The following is a 21,596-nucleotide window of genomic DNA, read 5'->3' on the forward strand; positions in this document are numbered from 1 at the left end:
CCAACCACTTGATGTATAATAATGTTTTTTCTCAAGTTAATTTTGTTACCCTTAGTCTCTAATTGGCCACTCTGCCAAGGGGAACACTATATCTCTATCTGCTCTGACAATCCTCTTAATGATTTTAAATCCTTTATCAGATGTCCTTGCAACTTTCTCAGTTCCAAGGCAAACAGCTCTGTGGCTACTGATTCTCATCCCTGAAATCTTTTTAGTAATCTCTTTTGCGCTCTCTCCAAATCTTATCAGAATTGGACACAGTAATCCAGCTGCATTGGAACCAGTGTTTTATGAAGGCTCATCACGTCCTCCTCGTCTATGTTTTTTAAAACCCAACATCCTCATAGCTTATTTTACTGCATTTTTATCCTGCCCTGCCACTTTCAACAATTATGCACATCTACCTCAAGTTCAAGTTTATTATCATCGGACTGTTCACACACAACCCAACAAAACACAATTCTCTGGACCATAGTGCACACACACACACACACATTATATTGAGTTCATAATATACATAATTTAAAATAAATACATACATATTTAGAAAATGAAGAGCAAGAGAGATCTAATAGCTTCCAAGAGCCTGCATTAGGGTTGAATTTGTCATGCTGGACAGAGACCATGCTTGTGGTGAGATAATTGATATCTGTTGTGGTAAACCACTGTTATACTGTAATTGGCTACTGCCAGCTGGACATGCCACCCATGACTGATCCTACCCATTACCCCTTTGCATGCTCCGCATTCACCCTGTCATGATCTGCTACACTCTATAGTCAATAAAATCCTATCAGTTTCACAACCTTAGTCTTTTGTGGTATTTGATGATGCATCAGTTTTATTGACTATATTTTTCAACGAAAATGGAGCAATACCTGAAACTAGAGAGGCTCAACATAGACCCTCAATCCTCTGATGCCCCAAACATGTTTAAACTTTGGCTACGTTGTTTTGATGATTTCCTGACGGCAACCACAAACGTTGTTAACATGGACAAGGACAGACTGAAACTGAAACTAATCTTCTCTGGTCTTCCCAATGATCAACAATGCCATGGGCACACTGAAGGTCCAATATCGCTAAAGGGTGAAAAAGGTCTGTGCATGGCATCTTCTGGCCACCAGGAAGCAATAACCCAGAGAGTCAAGCGCCGAGTACCTACGGGCCCTCTGCAGTGTGTGCAACTGCAAAGCTGTGATGGTTGCCCAGAACATGGAGGACCTCATCTGGGACACCTATGTGGCCAGTATCTGGTCCAGATACATAGGATAGCGACTCCTGGAGCAGAAGGTACACAGCCTGCAAAGAGCGGTTGAATTAATAGAGATGCTGTAGGTGGCCCTCCAAAGTTCGGACGACTACTTGGCCACCTCTTGGCTGCCGCTGGTGCCACTATCTTGGGTCGGGGGACCATCTTGTGGTGTGAGCGAATGGTCGCAGTTATCATCGCAAACCTCTAGTGACCTGACCTCGGCTGCCTTGGTGGATGACCAGCCCAAATGTTACTTCTAAGGGCAGGGCAAACACCTGAACAAAATGCTGCCTGCCAAGGAGGTGGTATGTTCTAGATGTGGGAAAAGAGGACATTACACAAAAGTCTGCCAGTTAAACCTAGCAGCGCCTTGTGTGGACAGCCACCACCCCGGGCAGCACAATTGGTGGCATTCTTTCCGCAGAGCAGTGATGCCACATGCGAGTCATGGGAGCCACTATTTTAGACTGCTCGGCCGGTGCTATCTTCTCAGGCTTGCAGCACTGCGGGGGAACAGCGATAACAGTCATCTTGGGAACTTAGGCCCTCAATGGACTCGGACAATGAGTCCATACTGGCCGCCATCACCCTGAACCAAGAGGGCCAGGTCCATGATGGACATCCAGGTAAACGGGCACGTAATGAACTGTTTGTTTGTTAGCGGGAGTACAGAAAGCTTTATCCACCCTGATACTGCTAAATGCCTATCGTTCGAAGTGCAGCCCGTCAACTATAAGATATCATTCACATCCAAATCCCATAAGGTAGACATCCATGAGTCCTGTACAGTGACTTTGACCATTGGAGGCATAGTTGACAAACCCTTCAGATTTCTTATCATGCCACAGCTCTGTGCTCCCTTGCTACCAGGGCTGGGCTTCCAATGCCAACTTAAGAGCATTACATTGAGTTCAATGGGCCCCATCCCCCCCTTACTGTTTACAATGAACAGTTTCTAGATGGCCCTCTACCACTGTTCGTGAACCTCACCCCTAATTGCAAGCCGGTGGCCACTAGAAGCAGGTGATACTCCACCGCAGACAGAGCATTTACCAAGTGGGAGGTGCAACATTTGTTGGGCGAAGACATCATTGAGGATAGCAATAGTACCCGGAGATCCCAGGTGGTCATAATAAAGGATGGGGGTGAAGAACATGATGGTCATACTATCAATTAGTACATGCAGCTCGATGCATACCGCTTCCCCTGCATATCCGATATGGTTAACCAGATTGCACAATATTGGGTATTCTCCATGATCACCAGTGGTCAAACCACCTGAAGGACTGCCAGGATACTGCATTCGAGACGAATGGCTGTCTCTGCCACTTCCTCTGGGTCCCCTTCGGCATCACCAATAGGGTCTCTAATTTCCAGTGGGAGATGGACTGCATGGTGGACCACTTTAAACTGCAGGCCACTTTTCCATATCTTGGCAATGTGACCACGACCTGCAGGACCAAGATGCAAACCTTCAAAAATTCCTCCTCTGGGCTGCAAAGCTCTTGAACCTTACTTTTAACAAAGAGAAGTGTGTGTTTTGGACAACCTGATTAGCCATTCTCAGCTGTGTAATTGAAAATGGCATCAATGGCCCCGATCCCGACTGCATGCGCCCTTGACTGGAGCTCCCCCTCCCCCACACCCTCAAAGACTTGAAGAGATGGCTGGGCTTTTTCTCATACTATTTTCAATGGGTCCCCAACTATGCAGACAAGGCTATCCTGCTAGTCAAAGCCACTTCTTTTCCCCCGTCAACAGAGGCCCGCGCGGCCTTCGACTTATCAAGGATAACATCACCAAGGCAGTGATGCAATCTGTAGACGAGACCACACCTTTCCAGGTGGAGAGTGATGTGTCTGACTTCGCCCTGACTGCTACACTCAACCAAGTGGACAGACCCATCACCTTCTTCTCACGTACCCTCCAAGGCCCTGAAATCTGCCACTCCTCAGTCAAAAAGGAGGCCAGGCCATCGTGGAGGTGGTATGACACTGGAGGCACTACCACGCTGCCAAACATTTCACCCACCTCACGACCAGCAGGAAGACACCTTCATGTTCAACATCAAACAGAGAGGCAAAATCAAGAATGATAAAATCGTTAGGCAATTGAACTGTCCATCTCTAACTACGATATCCTGTACAGACCTAGCAAGCTTAATGAGGCCCTGGACGCCCTCTCTCCCAGGACCGTGCTAATATCCAGGTGGACAAATTGCAGACCCTCCACAACAACCGCTGCCACCCGGAGTGACTAGATTCCTCTACTTCTTTAAAGCATGGAACCTACCATACTCCACTGAGGAAGTCTGAACAATAACCAAAAACTGCCAGGTCTGCATGCAGTGCAGAATGTATACTTCCTCACCATCATTGATGATTATTCCCTTCATCCCCTGCCTAGATATGACCACAGCTACAATCATCAATGCCCCCACCCCCCGCAATATCTACATGCTCTTTGGGTACCCTCACTTCATCCACTGCGACCGGGGGTTTCTCATTCATGAGTGATGAGCTGCAGCAGTACCTGCTGCCCAGGGGTATTGCCACGAGCAGGACCACCAGCTACAATCCCAGAGAGACTGGCCAGGTGGAAAGGGAGAACGCCATCCTCCTGGCCTTGAGGTTATGGAGCCTCCCTGTCTCCCACTGGCTAGGAGTCCTCCCAGATGCACTCCACTCCGTACAGTCACTCTTATGTACAGCCACTAACAATATGCCTCATGAATGTATTTTTGTCTTCTCAAGGAAGTCTATGTCTGGGACTAGGCTGCCTGCCTGGCTGTCCTCCCTGGGACCAGTCCTGCTTTGGAAGCACACCAGACAATCGGAGATGGACCCATTTGATGAGAGGGTCCACCTCCTCCATGCAAATCCCCAGTATGCCATTGCAGCCCTTCCCCGATGGGCACACAGACACGGTGTCCATCCAGGATTTGGCACCATCAGGCACCCTCTGAACGCAATCAACCACCAACAAACACCCTCCCCCTCTGTCACCTTGGGGATCCCTGAACCCGCTGCTGACCACTCTCTACCCCCAGCAACTGTTGTCACCCATGATGTGCCAGCACCACACTCCCTCCTCCCTTCACCTGTCCCCTTCCCCAACAAACTGTAACTGGAGATGACAGACCAGCCACACAAGGTGCCACAGCAGCCCCCCAACCATTACCATGTTGTTCGCTGTGGCAGAGGAGACCCTCTGACAGACTTGACCTGTTTAATATATATATGTGTATAGATTTGCTTTGTTCCTTTTTTTCTTCTCTCTCACCCCACAGGACTCTTATAAAGGAGGGTGAATGTAGTAAACTACTGTTATACTATGATTGGCTACTGCCGGCTGGACATGCCTCCCAAGACCTACCCATTACCCCTTGATGCTCCCCACTCTTCCTGCCATGATCAGTCAATGAGGTTCGTTGCTGATCCAGTCTATCAGTTTCACAACCTCAGTCTTTTGTGGTAATTAATGGTGCATCACCTGTGAAATGGAAAAATATATTAAGCAAAGCAAACCTTCTCACAATTAATATAAATACTATGTCTAGTTCAGACTTCGAGTATCCTTGTGCCCTTGGAAATTCTATACGGACAGCAAGAAAGGTTCTTTTCTATTAACTCCTCAAGTCCTACTGTTTAAAAAAGATAGTTCTATTGTTGCTTATTTCATTTGATTTTGTCTGTGTTATCTGTTGAGCATTGAAGTCCAGTAACTCTTCCAGCAGAAAGGGGGCAGAGAGCAAAATATGATAAAAGCACAGTGACATGAGATAAAATGTGTAGAAAATTATGATAAATTTCAGTAGCTTAAACTGATTGATTATTTGAAAACCATTGGACTGAGAGTGAGCAATGTGCATCAGCAATGATGGACAATTCTCTTTCAATCATAAAGTAATGAAGCATAAATAAGAACTCCTTCAAATCTGTTGTCAGAACATGAATGACTGTCCCAAAGACAAGTTTGTAAGGAAGACAGATTCACTTTTAATTGGCAGCCTGGCTCACAGCCATTTCTACATTAAGGAAAGACGAGAGTTGCCATACCAATTCAATGCTATCTAAATATCAAATAAAATCATAAAACATTCAACAGCTATGTGGCAGAATTTCAAGTTATCCTTGAAATTCTTATGCAACTTATATGTTTGGTGTGCTCAATCAGTTATCATAATAAAATAAACTGAAGTTCTTTATTTATGAATATGATCATCACTTGGCAGGTCTTTGTTGGACAGGTTACTTCCCTTATAACCTTGTACGTGCAAAAGGTTGTGAATTCTGAATAACATTGTGCAGAAATGTTTTGCCAATTAAAGTCTAAAGAACCAAAAGCAAGACTCCATTCTTTATGGTATCTGGCTGGCATTATGAAGCTATTCATTAGTAATTGAAAGCATTGCTGTCATGTCTTTACCATTCCACAACTGTATACACAGATGAGTATTGTTAGCTTCCCTCATAAATAACAGAGCAATTTTATCCAAGTAATTGTTGGAGAGTTCATAATAATATGCCTTGTTTAGATTTAACCCTGAATTGCAGGGCCTCGACAGTCAGAAGTATGGACCTGAGGCCACTTCACCTGATTATCATCACTTCTTCTATACCCATGGTGCCACCTACTCGGATGTTCAGGAAATGTTAAGGAGAAATGGAAAGCTGGTGAATGTAACCTTCTCCACATCCAAACTCAACATCTGTATATTTACTCTTCTATCATTGTACAAGCAGTCAGGGAAAACTATTTTTTTTAAAGTTTATCCATTCCTAGCAGGTTACTTTTTGGTTTATATTCAACTTCTGGGCTCTTTTGCGGCTTTGGTATGATATACTCAAAGTTTAAATTTATTGTCAGAATACATACATGAAATCGCATACAAAAGAGAGAAATGTAAACAATGTAATAAATAATTTGAAAAGTTAAGAGTCCTTAAATGAGTCTCTGAATCTTTTTTCATAAACTTAAGCTGGTTTAATCATTTACAAATACAGGAATAATTAAGGCAAAGATTCTGCCTTTCCTGATGCTCAGGTCTGAAATTTTAACTTGCTGACCTGCTGAGTTTCTCCGACACTTTTGCGTATTGCAAAATTCCTATTCTTAACTCGTATCTTTAGAAGTTAAATTTTTGCTCAGGGTTGAAATGTAAAATGAGGGCACAGGTATAAGATGGGAAGGTATCAATTTAAAGATGTGCAAGGCAAGTTTTTTTTTAATGTAGAAATTGTAAGGTGGCTGCCAAGAGAGGCGGAAGAAGTTAAATTTAGACAAAATGTTACGGAGTCCAGAGGACCCCAAAAACCAGCAGCAATAGATATGCACCACAACACAGGGTTACTTAAACACAAGTAGTTCTTAATTATAATTGAACAAGAAAACAAAATTAAACTTTAACTTATTACTTAACCTACCTAACCTACTTAATCCCCCCTCTAATACTAAGCACCGGTGTGTGTAATGTACATTTAAGATTAGAAAAGTTGTTTGGATCACAGTCCAATCTCACTGGTTGCAGGCAATTCTTATATTGTGCACAGAAGTTAGCATTAACAAAGTTCATCAGACTTTGGTGTTTTAGCAGGCAAATGGTTACCACTCAGGAGGGTTCTTGCTGGTTTTCAGAGATTCCTTCTGTTCCAGGACATCCACACCTGATTCCTTTCCGATCAGTCTTGCTAATGAAACTTGCCCCCTTCAGGGTTCTCCAGGTGATCCTTCTTTCTTTCGGGTCTTCTCAAAGGAGAAGACAGCTTTCCAAACGTTTGCCAGCTTTGTCCTTCTGGAACTGATTTCTGTGTCTCTCCTCTCTGTTTCACTCCCTCCCTGGCTGAGAGCAAAACTGTTCTGCCTGCCTGAAAAAATCACACACTCTCCCAGGCAATCTGTATGTTGATACTTTGTTGCTTCTTGCAAAAAGCACTCTGGAAAAGTCCTGCAAATATTCTGTATTTTAAAATGTGTGTGTGCAAGTTGCTCTAGCAATTCCTCCCAAACCACCTTTAAATACTCTGTCACAATACAGCACGGAGTCAGACCTTTTCAGCCCATGAGACCGTGCCACCCAATTACATCCATTTGGCCTATTACCCCTGGTATGTTTTTGAACAGTCAGAGGAAACCCATGCAGTCACAGGCAGAACATACAAATTCCTTACAGACAGTTCTGGACTCATACTCTGGTCGCTGCTGCTATAACAGTGTTATGCTAACTGCTATGCTAACTGTGCTACCACAAAGTTGTAGAAGCAGATACACAGCTGGGGGAGATTTTAGAAGTGGATACACTGCTAGGGGAGGTGGTAGAAGCTAAGATGCTATCAGTAGAGGTGTCAGAAGCAGATACACTGCCAGCTGAGGATAGAGGCAGATATGATACTAAGGAAAGTGGCAGAAGCAGAAATGCTGCAAGGGGAGGTTATAGAAGCTGATTCAATACTAGGGGAAATTATAGAAGCAGATACACTACCAGGGGCAGTGGGAGAAGCAGATACGCTAGCAGGGGAAACTGTAGAAAGAAATACGTTAGTAACTTTTAAAAGGTATTTAGGCATACAAATGAACAAGCACATATAGACCAAATTCAGGGACATAGAAATAATTTGATTGATATTGTGTTTGGTACGGACATAATAACCCAAAAGGGCTTGTTCCTGGCCTGTTCTGTCTTGACAATGACTTCTTCAGTGATACTTCCATCAGAGAACATAACATAAGAAAAAGAAGCTGAAGGCCATTTATTCCCTTGCACCTGTTCTGCCATTCAATAAGATTGTGGCAAATAATTGTGCCATTTTCCTCTACTAATCCCATATCCTTTGATTCATTCAATATCCAAAATCTAATTGATCTCTGTCCTGTATAATTGTCAGTGACTGAATCTCCACAATGGAAATTAGTATAGAATAATGTGAGGTCATCCAGTTATGTGGAAGAAATAGAAAAGCAAAATGTATTTTAAATGTTGTGATAATGAAATTTGTTGTTCTTTGGGGCCTGGACATCTCTGTACATGAATCACTGTAAGTTAACATGTAGGTACAACAAGCAATTTGGAAGGCAAGCCTTGAGAAATCATCCTTGGCTTTGGAGTCCAAGTAGAAACAAGTGATTTTGAATGGGATTGCTGCCATTTGAGCAGCAGATCTAGTATTAGGAGTCCATTGGAGCAGCTCGAAGGCAGCTGCAGTTGGGTGATAGACGTTGCCACCAACTTGCACCATCACCATCGCTGGAGATCAGGTCTTCTACCCTGATCTATTAGAGTCCTTGAATGGAAATCAACTGAACAGATGCTTGGGACTTTTCTGTCCTCTTGGAATTCTAAAGCTGCTACATTTACTAAATAAAAGCCAGCAGATCTGAATAGGGCTGCTTTCAACAGAAGGTTCAGCCTTTTGACATTTTGCCGGCTAGTTCAATAGAGATGCCTAGAAATCCAGGAATAAGTCACAGAGCATTAATGAGAGAAGTTAACAAGCAAGTACATTTCCAAGCAGATTTTTTTTAAAGTTGACTTCCATTTTATTGCTGTCACACACTTAAGGTCTTATTGCATTTCAAAGTATTCCTAGATGGCCTCTAATGCTTTAATAATTATCACCTTGATTGTCCGTTGAATTTAAAAGTTAGAATTTCTTTTGGTTATTCAGTGCTTTTGTGCATTCCACCAGCAAATTTTATCTAAAACCTGTTAACTGAATTTGTTCCAGATCTCTGTGCATTTGACTCCTAATTCTTCCCCCCTACCCTTGCTTTCTTCTCTTGTGCTGCTATATTCTTTCCAGCTGGAGCTCCAATCCTGGAGGGGGACTGGTTGAGTCCATCACCGAGTACATGATATCACGTCCAGACACACCTTTCCCTCTCCTCTCCTTTCTGCCTTCCAGAGGGATCGTTCCCTCCATGACTCCTCTTCCACTCCTCCATTCTCACCAATTGCTCCCTTAGCACCTTCCCCTGTGACCACAGGAGGTGCTTCATTTGCACTTACACCTTCTCACCACCATTCAGGGCTCCAAACACACCTTTTAACTGAAGATTCATTTGTGAATCTGCAGTGGTCATCGACTGCATCCAGAGCTCCCGTTATGGCCTCTTCTACATCAAAGAAACTGGTCGCAGACTGGGAAATCACTTTGTTCAGCTCCTTCACTCCGTCCTCTGCAATAGCAGCAATCTCCCAGTGGAAACCCATTTAAATTCCCCACCTCATTCCCATGCCGACATGTCTGTCCATGGTCTCATGCACTGCCAGACTAACAGCAACTACAAATTGGAGGATCAACACCTCATATTTCGTCTGGACACCCCCCTCCCACCCCCCCACCAACTGGATGGCATTAACATCGACTTCTCTGGTTTTTGTTAGCATCACCTCCCCTTCTCTCTCTCCCCTTCCTCTATTTTTTCTTCTATCTCTGTCTGTCTCTCTCTCTCCTTCCCTTTTCCTCTGTCTCCTTTCTCCTGCATTCACAGAACCACTCCATCCTGTCTTTTCCTGTCCTCCTAATCGTCCAATTATCCCTTCACTTTTGTTGGCCTGTGCTCTATTCCCCCTAACCCCGCCTTTTCCTCCCTTCTTCCCCAGCCTTTTTATTCAGGCACCTGCCTGTTTTCTGCTCATACCTTGAAGAAAAGCTCAGCCTTGAAACATCAGATGCTGTGAGACTTGCTGAGTTCCTTCAACATTTCTGTGTTTACTACAATCACAATGTCTGCAGACTTTTGTGCTTTACTCCACCCCATTCTGGGATGCTGTTCCTTTTACTGATGTTACTTTTCATGAGACCTTTTGTCATGTAAATACAAGCTCTCACAACTGGATGGAGAACAAATGCTTTTATTAGCTTTTAACTAAGAGTAGGGTCTCATAGTAGTCTTCAGAAGGGTTCTGGGTTTAGGTGGGAAATCAGGGTTATAAGAGAGTAGATGGGGGTGGAGCCAGGAGGCAGGGTCAGCCATCAGCACAACATCCTACCAGTGAATCCCACTTCACTGCACCCTTCAAACTAACTCCAGGCTTGAACATCCAACCATTTTTAGTCCTCTCTCAATGCTAAGGGAGCTATCATTCTCTTCAGTTAAAACCCACAGGTTCCACTTTTCTCTTTCTAATTCAACTTTCTATTTCCTATTGGCAAACTCTTTTTCTCTAATCAATGGCATTTTACTGATCTAAACATTATTTCAGTGAACCATAAATTACCATAAATAAATATAGTTAAATAAACACAAAAATCTGTAGACACCGTGGTTGAAGTAAAAACACATAATGCTGAGAAATTCAGCAGGTCAAACAGTTTCCTTTGTATAGCAAAGGTAAAAATACATAACCGATGTTTCGGGCTTGAACCCTTCATCAAGGTATGGAAAAATGTTGGCGGGGATCCAAGCAAAAGAGTAGCTGCAAAGGCAGGAGGTGATAGGTGGAGAAGGGAAGTAGGGGATGGCTGGGTGAAGAGAGGGAGGAGAACTAGAAAGGGGAAGGGAAGGGGGAAGAGAAGAGGAGAGCAGGTGAGCAGAAACCAGAAAAGTCAATGTTAATGCCATCTGACTGGAGAATTCCCAGATGAAAAATAAAATGTTGTTCCTCCAATTTGCTTGTGACCTTGTTGGGATAGTACATAAGGCCATTAATAGACATGTGATGCAGAACTGAAATGGTTGGCTACTGGGAAGTCTCTGTCACTGTTGCGGACAGAGTGAAGGTGCTCAGAAAAGTGATCTCCCAATCTGTGGCCAGTCTTTCTCTGATGTAAAGAAGGCCACCAGATGCATCAGACTTGTAGATAGACAAGTGAAGTTTGGGTCCTGGACCATGGTAAGGGGGGGAAGTGCTAGGGGTGGGGGGGGGTGAGATTGATGGGGAGGGATGAGTGCACGAGGGAGTCACAGAGGGCGCAGTCCCTACAGAAGACAAAGAGGGGAAGATGTGTTTGGTAGTGGGATCCTGTTGTAAGTGCCATAAATTCCGGAGAATAATGTGTTGGTTGTGGAGGCCGATGGGGTAGTAGGTGAGGACAAGGGAGACTCTGTTTGTTGCGTCTAGAGGTGGGGGGTGCAGGGCAGATGAGCATATTGTTGTGTTTAGCAATGAAGAATCATGGTATAGAACTATGTATTTTGCTTCTTTCAATCCCAGAATGAAGATTGTAGCTGACTATTTTCCTCTTCCTGAAAAAATTGTTTCTTTACCTATAATATGTAATGGCCTTGTTGTTCTACCTGTGTGATCTCCACTGTTAGGGCTCCATATATGCACCATTCTGATGCTCAAGTTTCCTTCACCTATTATTCATTTCCTTCCATTATCAGTGACCACTTCTAGGTTTATCTTTCCTTTTTCTCCCCCTTCTCCTTATACTTCTGACCTCTAAAAACTGAATCATTCCCGTTCATCAAAACCCCAGATACTCAATTTGGCTTCCCCACTTGACCTTCCTTTCCATGGTGCTGTTAAGCATTCAGAGATGCCTTTCTGCAGGAGAGAGGTGCCAGTATAAATGCATGTTCCTGCTGGGATGCTGAACTTTCTAGAATGCTTTTCTGGAAGGTTTTTCAAGACTCCAATTTGTAATTCATCTGGAGCAGAATGTTTCTGAAAGAGTTTGTTGCAAGTACAAGTGTGCTGTGTGATATGTGATGTGGATAATATTATGAATTATGACAAAAATCAGACTGAATGTAACAAGAACTTTGAAGCGCTGCTGAAATTTGTTGAGAGAAAAATTAATGGCTTTAAATGCCACATTAATTTTCAGAAACCCATGTCAAATCACTGAGACACATCGTAAATCAAGAGTACATTGTATTGAAAATGTATAAGTAATCACAGAAAGGAAAACATCTCTTAAAGGTGGCTAAAGTTTTCGGCACTTCCAAGTCATCATTTATCAAAAAAGAAAATAATTTTCAAAACTTATAAAGATGATTAAATGATTTGGCGATAAACAAGAAAATCTGCAGATGCTGAGGTCAAGCCCAGTACACAAAAACTCAGCAGGTTAAGCAGCATCCACGGGAAGGTAAAAGGCAACCAAAAGACCCGAATCATTGGTACTGCAAATCATTTGGAGACATGCTGTATCTCGTATACCAAGAAAATACTTCTCAACATTATCAAAAAAACTGAGTTCTTTGCCCACGTTAGAATAGTTTGTAAGATTATTACACCGACAAAAGCATCTGCTGATATGTTTGCCATGCTGATCAGCCTCCTGCTCTGCACCATCATTAAATTTGAAACAACCAAAAGTTTTGCAGTTCATAGCCCAGCTCACCCCAAATAAAGTTCACCTATTACCATTACACTCAATTAACTGATTTTACTACTGCTCCAGCAACACCTCAATTTTAAAACCTCATGGTCATCGCAATTGCCCTCCCAGCCTCACCCTGTCTATTATTCCTTATTTTCTCCAGTCCTGCTCTGAGAATTCCAACTCTGGACTTTGTGCATCCCCAATTTTAATTCTTCTACCATTATTGGCCATGACTGTGAAATGCCTCAGGTTTAGAATTTGCTCCTTGATTTTCATGACCTTCTATTGGTTATTAACAGAATTCAAGAAAAATATGCACTGTATCAAAAAGGAAATCAGTCAATAATGTTATAAAGAAGAATAAAGAGACAAAGGTAAAATTAAAGAAAAGGACATGCTCTTTACTCAAAAGCAATAATGGGGAGGTAACTAAAAGGCAATTTAGAGATTAGAGAAGTCAGAAATATAACACTGGACAACAATTTTTTTTTCAAAAGATTTACTTCCTGAAAAAAAAAGAGGATTAAGATAGACAACTTCAAGCTGAGTACAAAGATAATTTCCAATTTTCAGTACCACATAGAAAATTGGAGAAACATTAAATTAACATTTATTGAATTTAGCCTTAAGCATATATTCGCCACAAATGTAACAGAATTTATGGCAGCTGTTGTGACATTGACGAGACATTTCTGCTGTATTGAATGTTCCTGAAAACAATAAATGCTATTGTTAAGTACACTCACTATGCTATTGCTTGAAGAACATGTGCATCAACACATATTCAATCTATAGCATTGTAATGCACAGCCTCTGAACTGGGTTAATGTGAGCTGGGTTTATAGCCCGTCTGCATTTATCCCGACTAAGCATGCCCTGGCCTAAGACAACATTTGCATAGCACCTGCGCTGAGAGCATGCCCAAGCATGCTTTGACTGACCAAAAACAGCTTACTTTGTTGGCAATATTCTAGTAGACTTAAAATACGACAGGAAATCACAAAAACATGTTTTTAAATATTTTATTTAAAATTTAAAAATCATATTACATAGTTAATAAAACAATTAATACATAACATATAATGTTAGTAAATATACATGGTATATAACTCAAAAAAACTTTATCACTATAACCCTCCCCTCTTGCATACCCTTACCTAATTCCACCCCTAAACTACCAACTATCTATCCCCCTCTAAAAAAGGGAAGAAAGGAAAAAAGATGTAAACTACAATAACACAGACAATTACTGTGGACTGAGGTACTTCCACCACAACAAGGGTGAAGTATTCAAAATTTTAAGCCCATATAATCCAAATAAAGGCTCCAAACTTTCAGATAAAAAAGATAATTATCTCATAAATTGTGTGTTATTTTTACCAATGGTATACAAGATATCAATTCCATATGTCATCTATGTAAATTCAAATCTATATCATTTTTCCAAGTAATTGCAATACATAGTCTCGCTACTACTAATGCTAATTTCAAAAATGCTTTTTGAAATTTATCGAATCTTAATTCGAAACAAATCTTTTTGATATTACTTAACAAAAATATTGATAGGTCCACTGGGAGTTTAACTTTGAGAATATATTTTAAAAGTACCTTAAATCGCATCCAAAAAGATTTTACCTCATCACAACGCCATGTAGAATGTAAAAAAGTTCCTATTTCTTTCTGACATCTAAAACGTAAAACTGTGGAAAGTAAATTATATCTTTTCAATTTCTCAGGAGTCAAATATAATTGATGTATAAAATAAGAATGCACTAATCTATATCTTACATTCACAATTTTTGTCTTTGCTCAAATTTCTCCAATCCTCTTGAGTAATTTATATTCCTAAATCTTTTTCCCATTTTAACCTAGATTTTTGTAAATCGAGTTTAGCCATTTTATTCTGTAATAATGCATACATTTCAGATATTTTTTTTTCTTCCATGATTAAAATATCAAATTTAGTCTATATAAGTAACCTCAAAGTATTGCCAAAACAATCCAATAACAAAGCTCTAACTTGATAATAGCAAAAAAGAGTATTTGATGGTACTTTATATTTCTCCATTCTTTGAAAAGAAATAAAATAACCTGCCTCATAACAAACCTGTACAGTTTTAATTCCTTTTTCATCCCATATCTTCAAAAATTGATTATTAACTATAAAGGGAAAAAGTTTATTCTGATACAAAGATGTCTTCCTAGAAACTTTATCACATGTACCTATTTCTTCATTTATCCTATTCCAAATTTCCATCAAATGTGTCAAAATCAGTGAATTATACTTACACAACAGTTTTAAATTCCATTAATATATAAATTGATCTCTTATTCTCATTAATTCAATTTAATTCATTATCTTCCCAAATCAATCAATTTTCCAAATCAAACATTCTGTTAATAAACTTTAATTGTGCTGCATTATAAAAATTTAGAAAAATTAGAAGTTGTAGACCTTCCCATTCATATTAATTATTGTAAAGACACTCTTACCATTTTATCTTTTCATAAAAACTTCCTAACTATAAAATTCAAATCTTTAAAACATTTTTGAGGAACTTTACAAGGAAAAGAATGAAAAATATATTTTAATCCAGGAAAAATATTCATCTTAATACAATTAACTCGACCTATTAATGTTATCAGTAAATCTTTCCATCGATTTAAATCATTTTTAATTTTATAAATAAAGATAAATAATTTAATTCATATAAATGGTTAAAATCTTTGTCAAATTTCATACCTAAATATTTAATTTGACCTAACCATTTAAATTGAACAATATTCTTACATGAAGTATAATCAGCCTCAATCAATGGCATAATTTCACTTTTTTCCCGAATTAATTTTATAACCAGATACTTCTCCATATCATTCCAATCTATCATATAAAAATTTCAAGGATTCTTTTGATTCTGTTAAATAAATCAAAACATCATCCTCAATAAATTAATTTTAAATTCTTCAGATTTTACTTTGATACCTTTAATATCACAATCATGTCTTATTAATTGAGCCAAAGGTTCAATAGCCAATGCAAACAATGCCAGTGACAAAGAACAACCCTATCTAGCAGACCTCTCCAATATAAACGGCGATGACATCTGTCCATTTGTCACAACGTTAGCCATAGGATTTTTATATATTGCCTTAATCCAACTAATCAATATTGGTCTAAATTTAAATTTTTCCAATACTTTAAATAAAAATCCCCATTCTACTCTATCAAATGTTTTGTCAGCATCTAATGATAAGAATTTAAGTTAGATTCCTCCTGTGAAATATTTATCAGACTAATTAACTTTGTAATATTAACTGCAGAATAACAATCTTTAATAAATCCAGCTTGATCTATATAAATTAACAATGGTAAATACTTTTCCAATCTATTAGCTAGAACCTTAGTACAATTTTATCATCAACATTTAACAAAGATATATATTTATAAAAACTTTCCTTCAAAGGAACTCTATCTTTCTTAAGAATAACCATAATAATTGCTTGAGAGAAAGAATCTGGTAAAGAATGAGTTCCCAAAGCTTGATCAAGAACCTCAATCAATAAAGGTATTAATAAACCATGAAATTTCTTAAAAGTTCAGCCGAGAACCCATCTTCACCTGGAGACTTTCCATTAGGCATTGATTTAAGTGCTTCTATAAAGGTTTGAAAGAGCTTTCTAATTCTTTACTTTCCTTATTAGTTAAAGAAGGCAATTGAAGATGAGATTTTTAAAAATTATATATCTTAACTCGGTCTTTTACAGCCTCAGAAGTATATAATTTGTTATAAAATTCCTTAAATACATCATTTATCTCTTGAGGTTTATATGTAACACTCGAGCCTTTTCAAATAGCATTTATCATTCATGAAATTTGTTCTAACTTCAATTGCCAAGCTAAAACTTTGAGCTTTTTCTCCTAATTCATAATACTTTTGTTTAGTCCTTTGCAATAATTTTTCAAATTTATGTCTGTAATCAATTAAAGTGTAATTTTTTTAATTAATCAATTGTATCTTTTTAACTTCTGTAGAATTCTGAAACTTTTTCTAAAAGTTCTATTTCCCTTTCTAATTTATTTACTTCTCCTATATGTTGCTTCTTAATATTAGATATAAAACTAATAATTTGTCCTCTGAAATATGCTTTCAGAGCATCCCATAATATAAATTTACTTTTGACAGAATTTGTACATATTTTCAAAAACTGTTTGATCTCTCATAAAATTACAAAACACAACATTTTTTTAATAATAAAGAATTTAATCTCCACCAATATGAGGTATCCATTTTTTCTGAACCTGTATATGTTATTAATAAAAGAGAATGATCTGATAAAATTCTAATTCACCTGATATTATTTAACCTTGTCAATGTGCTGATAACAAAAATAAATCTATTCTAGAATAAGAATATCAGAATAAAAAGAAAGATGGTTTTTTTTATGATTTAATTTCCTCCATATATCAATCAAATTCATTTATTTCATTAAAGTTAATACTTTTTTGCCATTTTAGTTCTGGTTACTGTTTTCAAAGATTTGTCTAATAATGGATCCAAACAACATTAAAATCACCTCAAATCATATCTTTTTCATATGTCTTTAACAAATTAAGGAAATTAATCTTGTATAAATTTTTCATCATCCATATTAGGTGCATAAATATTCATGTGTACAAAATTCCAAATAAATTTTGCAATTTACAATTTATGATACATGATAAAAAAAATTTTAAGTGATTTTTGTGGTCAGCTTCCCAAAATCCATAAAATACACCCAAAGGCAAAATCTTTGTTGTCCAGCATAATCAGGCATGCAGGACAGAATCAAGCTTTATCAGGGAAAATAACATTGTAAATCCGACACAAGAAAGTGGGCCATAAACAAAGCCCAAAATAAACTCATGTTTCTGAAGCAAAAGGTGGAGATATTGAACAGTTACATTTCCACAGTATTTTACAGGGAAACTATCCTGGAACATTAGATGATCAAAAATTGTCTGGATACTTGAAAAAATGAGGAGCAGTATAATAGAGAATCCAAATGGATGAATTGCCGCATGCGAATTACACTATATCATAAAAGATATGGCAAATGCGTTATTTATAACACTAGTTAGCAAAATGAACAACAGCAGACATCAGACATCAGATGTATTTCTGTATTTAAGACAGATAGAACAATTACTTTACCATCAGTAACCAGATTAATATATCCCTCATAACCTCACCCATACCCCTTTCTAAAACTGTTGGAAACCATTGAAGCTCTCTTTTCTTCTTCAATTATAATCTTTTACACATGCCCTGTTTCATTGCTTCCACCTTTGGAGCCTGTGTGGATCAGTTCCCCAGATCATACATTCTAGAATTATCTTCCCAAGTCTCTCTACTATTTTCCAACCCTCAGCCAGTAACTTACATGGCCTGGTGTTATATGCAGTAAAGCTCCTGTTATCCGGAATTAAAGCAACCGGCAAAAAATATGCGAAAAATAAATTGGTTAAAAAAATATGGAAGTTTAAAATTGGCATGCCTCGCCATTACTTTACTGATCACAAAAATGCAACCGAAAAATTCACTTAATTCGGCATCTGCCAATCTCCATTGGAGCCAGGTACCAGGGTTTTTACTGTACTCCTTAAATGTTTTGAGGGTCTCTGCTACCTACAACCCCTCAGCCAGAGCATTACTGATTTTAACACCCTCATGGGATTTCTTCCTGGATTCCCCTCTGAATCTCTTATACCGTACCTGAAATCTATGCCTTCAGGTTATGGATGGTTCTGCATGATTAACCCTCAAAATATTTGTATACCTCACTCAGGCTTCTCTCCTCTGAGGAGAATAAATCCAGCCAACCCAGCCTCTCCTCACAGCTGAACTGCTCTATTCCAAAAATCATCCTGGCAAACCATGTCCTTCCTACACTGTGGCAACAGAACTGACCTTATGAATATTAAAATGTAATTGTGGACTTGTCTGTTGTCAGTCCAGTCCAGTGACTTCTTCCAACAGAAATACTGTTCCAGGGAAATGGCAGTGGGTGTGTGAAGTAGCTGTCTTCTTAGTGTGACACCATTTGTGATCCCATTATTGGCCCTCCACTACTGTCTTTGCTGCTACTCTTCATCCAGAGAGATGCCTGGCAAAGTGTAGTCGATAACCAGGCTCGAGGGTCTGGAGTTGCACAACGTCACATCAGCAACCTCTCAAGCTGCTGCCTTCCACCAGATAACCATAGAACACTATAGCACAGAAGCAGGCCCTTCAGCCATGCAGTCGATGCCAAATTATTTTTCCACATTATCCATCATCCTGCACCTGGATCATAGCCCTCCATATGTTGAAATCAAACTCACATGCATCATCATTTCTCTGGCAGGTCATTCCACAAACATACACATTCTGAGTGAAGAAATTTCCCCTAATGTTTCCTTTAAACATTTCATATATCACCCTTAACATATGTCCTCTTGTTCTTATCACCCAACCTTAGTAGAAACACCTCAGTGTTTCCATTTACCCTAGCTATACGCCTCATAATTTTGTATACTTCCATCAAATCAACTCTCATTTTCCAATGCCCCATGGGATTAAGTGCTAAACCATTCAACATATCCCTATTATTCAGCTCCTCAAATCTTGGCAACATCTCTGTAAATGTTCTCTGCAATTTTTCATTCTTATTGATATCTTTCCTGTAGTTAGATGACCTGGACTGCACACAATACTCCAACTTTGGCCTCATCAATATCTTATATAACTTCATCATAACATCCCAACTCCTGTACTCAATATGAGAAACCACAATGGACACAAAACCGATCCCTGAGACACAACTCTAGTCACAAACCACCAGTCAAAGAGACAATTATCTATTACTTCTCTCTGGCTTCTCCCTCAGAGCCAATGTCTAATCCAGTTTACTACCTCATCCTGAACACTGAGCATATAACCTTCTAGACCAACTTCCCATCCAGGACCTTGTCAAAGGCCTTACTAAAGTCCATATAGACAACATCCATTGCCTTTCCTTCATCAACTTTCCTGGTAATATCTTCAAAAATCTCTATGATTCATAGGACATGACCTACCATACACAAAGCCATGTTGCCTATCCCAGATCATTCCCTGTCTATCCAAGTATTTACGTATCTATCCAATCTCTTAGAATACCTTCCAATAACTTATCCATTATTATTGTTAGGCTCATCATCCTATAATTTTCCAGATTATTTGGAGAGCCTTCCTTAAGCAACAAAAATTATCCTCCTATCCACTAGGTCAGTGGTTTTCAAACGTTTTTTTTCCACTCCCCCACACCTTAAGTCATTGCTATGCCATAGATGCTCTGTGATTGGTAATGGATTACTTAAGGTGATAGGAGAGTGGGGACAAAAGGTTGAGGACCACTGCTCTAGACCCAATTGTTACTGAAATATTTTGCTTGAGAAAAACTGTCATTCATTTCCTTTGGCGTTATCCACATAATGAGTCAGTTAAGTATGATTAAAACAGTGGTTTTCAAACTTTTTTCTTTCCATTCCCCTACCACTTTAAGTAATCCCTTACTAGTCACAGATCACCTATGGCATAGGGATTACTTAAGGTGGTAGGGGAGTGGAAAGAAAAAAAGTTTGAAAACCAGTGCCCTAGGACATCATCAATGGCTATGGACATTTTAAATACCTTTGCTAGGGCACCTGCAATATCTGCACTAGCCTCCCTCAATGTCTGAGGGAATATCTTGTCATGCCCTGGGGATTTATCCAGCCTTATTAGCTTCAAGACCATAAGCACCTCCTCCTCTGTCATCTGTATAGAGTCAATGAATGACTGCTTGTAAATACAGATGCTCCATGTATAGATGGTCACTGGGATTAGGATTTTGCTTACTTTGTAGGTGATGTCTTCAACCACCGATAGTTCCGCCCTGCAGTTCCAGTACTCACTGCATCCATGTTGCAGCTTGTTTCACTGAACAGCTCTTTTGCCTGGAATTTTACAGTTTCTGCCACTCTATAGAGTGCTAGGACTTTTTCCAGGTCTAGATTTTGTTCTCTTAGCAGCCTTTCCTTTAGACTATTATCTGGAATACGACGCACAAGTCTGTCTTTTTTATCAGCGAGTCAGTCAGTCCACCAAATTCACACGTTTTGCTTCTGTTTCTCAATTCAGTCACATACTGATCAATAATTTCTTCTATTTTCTGTACATGTGAAAAATTTGTGCCTCTCAAATGTCACATTATGTTTAGGTATGCAGTGTGCCTCAAACTGTTCCATTATTTTTTCCAGTTTCATTTTGTCTCCTTCAACAGCAAATGTGAAGTTATTATACCCCTCCAGGGCTTCATCACCCACAACATGTAAGAAAACTGACGCTTTCACTTTATCACTTTTCTCATCAGCTATGACTGCCACTAAATATAATTCAAAATGCTCTTTAATTCTGTTCAAATTTTTAGCTACATTACCTGTCAGCTGAAGTTTCGCTGGTGAATGTAATCCTTCCATTTTTCACTGTGTTAGCTTCTCTTCACTGATCAGTTGCTGACTTTAGATTTTACTTTTTAAAGTATTTCCTTCTAATTTCGTTCATCTCACTTCTGACACCATGTTTCATCTTGTATTTATTTGTGTGAGTTCTTAGACAACAACTGGTTGAAGGAAAAGATTCTTTACTTTAAAGTTGATATGAACCCATGAGACTGCAAGTCTCCATTATAGCTCTCCATACTGTTTGTTTCCTGCTCTGTGCCAGCCCCTGGTGGCAGCCAAGTCTAATCAAACAGTAAGGCATTGCTAGCTGCTTGCAACCATGATCACATGTGGTTCCTCTGCCTCCCCTTCCTAAAATCCACAATATGCTTCATGATCTTGTTGATAAGATTGTTGTCTGGCAACATCCAACCAGATTCTCGATCTACATCCTGCATTCTGACTCATAATTTCCTATTATTTGGTCAACAGGGGCAATATCATCAGCGATTTATAAACTGGGTTGGACTGAACATTGTTATGCAATCATGCAAAGGAAACAAACAGAGCAGGGGTAAAGTTG

At 39.2% G+C, this 21,596-nt stretch overlaps 1 protein-coding gene and 1 long non-coding RNA gene across 2 annotated transcripts in view; one reads left to right on the top strand and one right to left on the bottom strand.

Moving 5' to 3' along the window:
• prkn (parkin RBR E3 ubiquitin protein ligase) overlaps positions 1-21,596 on the top strand; it is a 1,164,186-nt gene that overhangs the window by 771,603 nt on the left and 370,987 nt on the right. The window lies entirely within an intron of this gene.
• LOC138759899 (uncharacterized) lies at positions 472-21,367 on the bottom strand. The gene is made up of 4 exons (XR_011355207.1): positions 21,010-21,367; positions 14,140-14,231; positions 4,631-4,747; positions 472-2,706 (listed from the first exon to the last, which is right to left on the bottom strand). It is a non-coding gene; the product is annotated as an uncharacterized lncRNA (long non-coding RNA).

The sequence above is a fragment of the Narcine bancroftii genome, chromosome 4 (assembly GCF_036971445.1).
Source record: "Narcine bancroftii isolate sNarBan1 chromosome 4, sNarBan1.hap1, whole genome shotgun sequence".
Taxonomy (NCBI): domain Eukaryota; kingdom Metazoa; phylum Chordata; class Chondrichthyes; order Torpediniformes; family Narcinidae; genus Narcine; species Narcine bancroftii.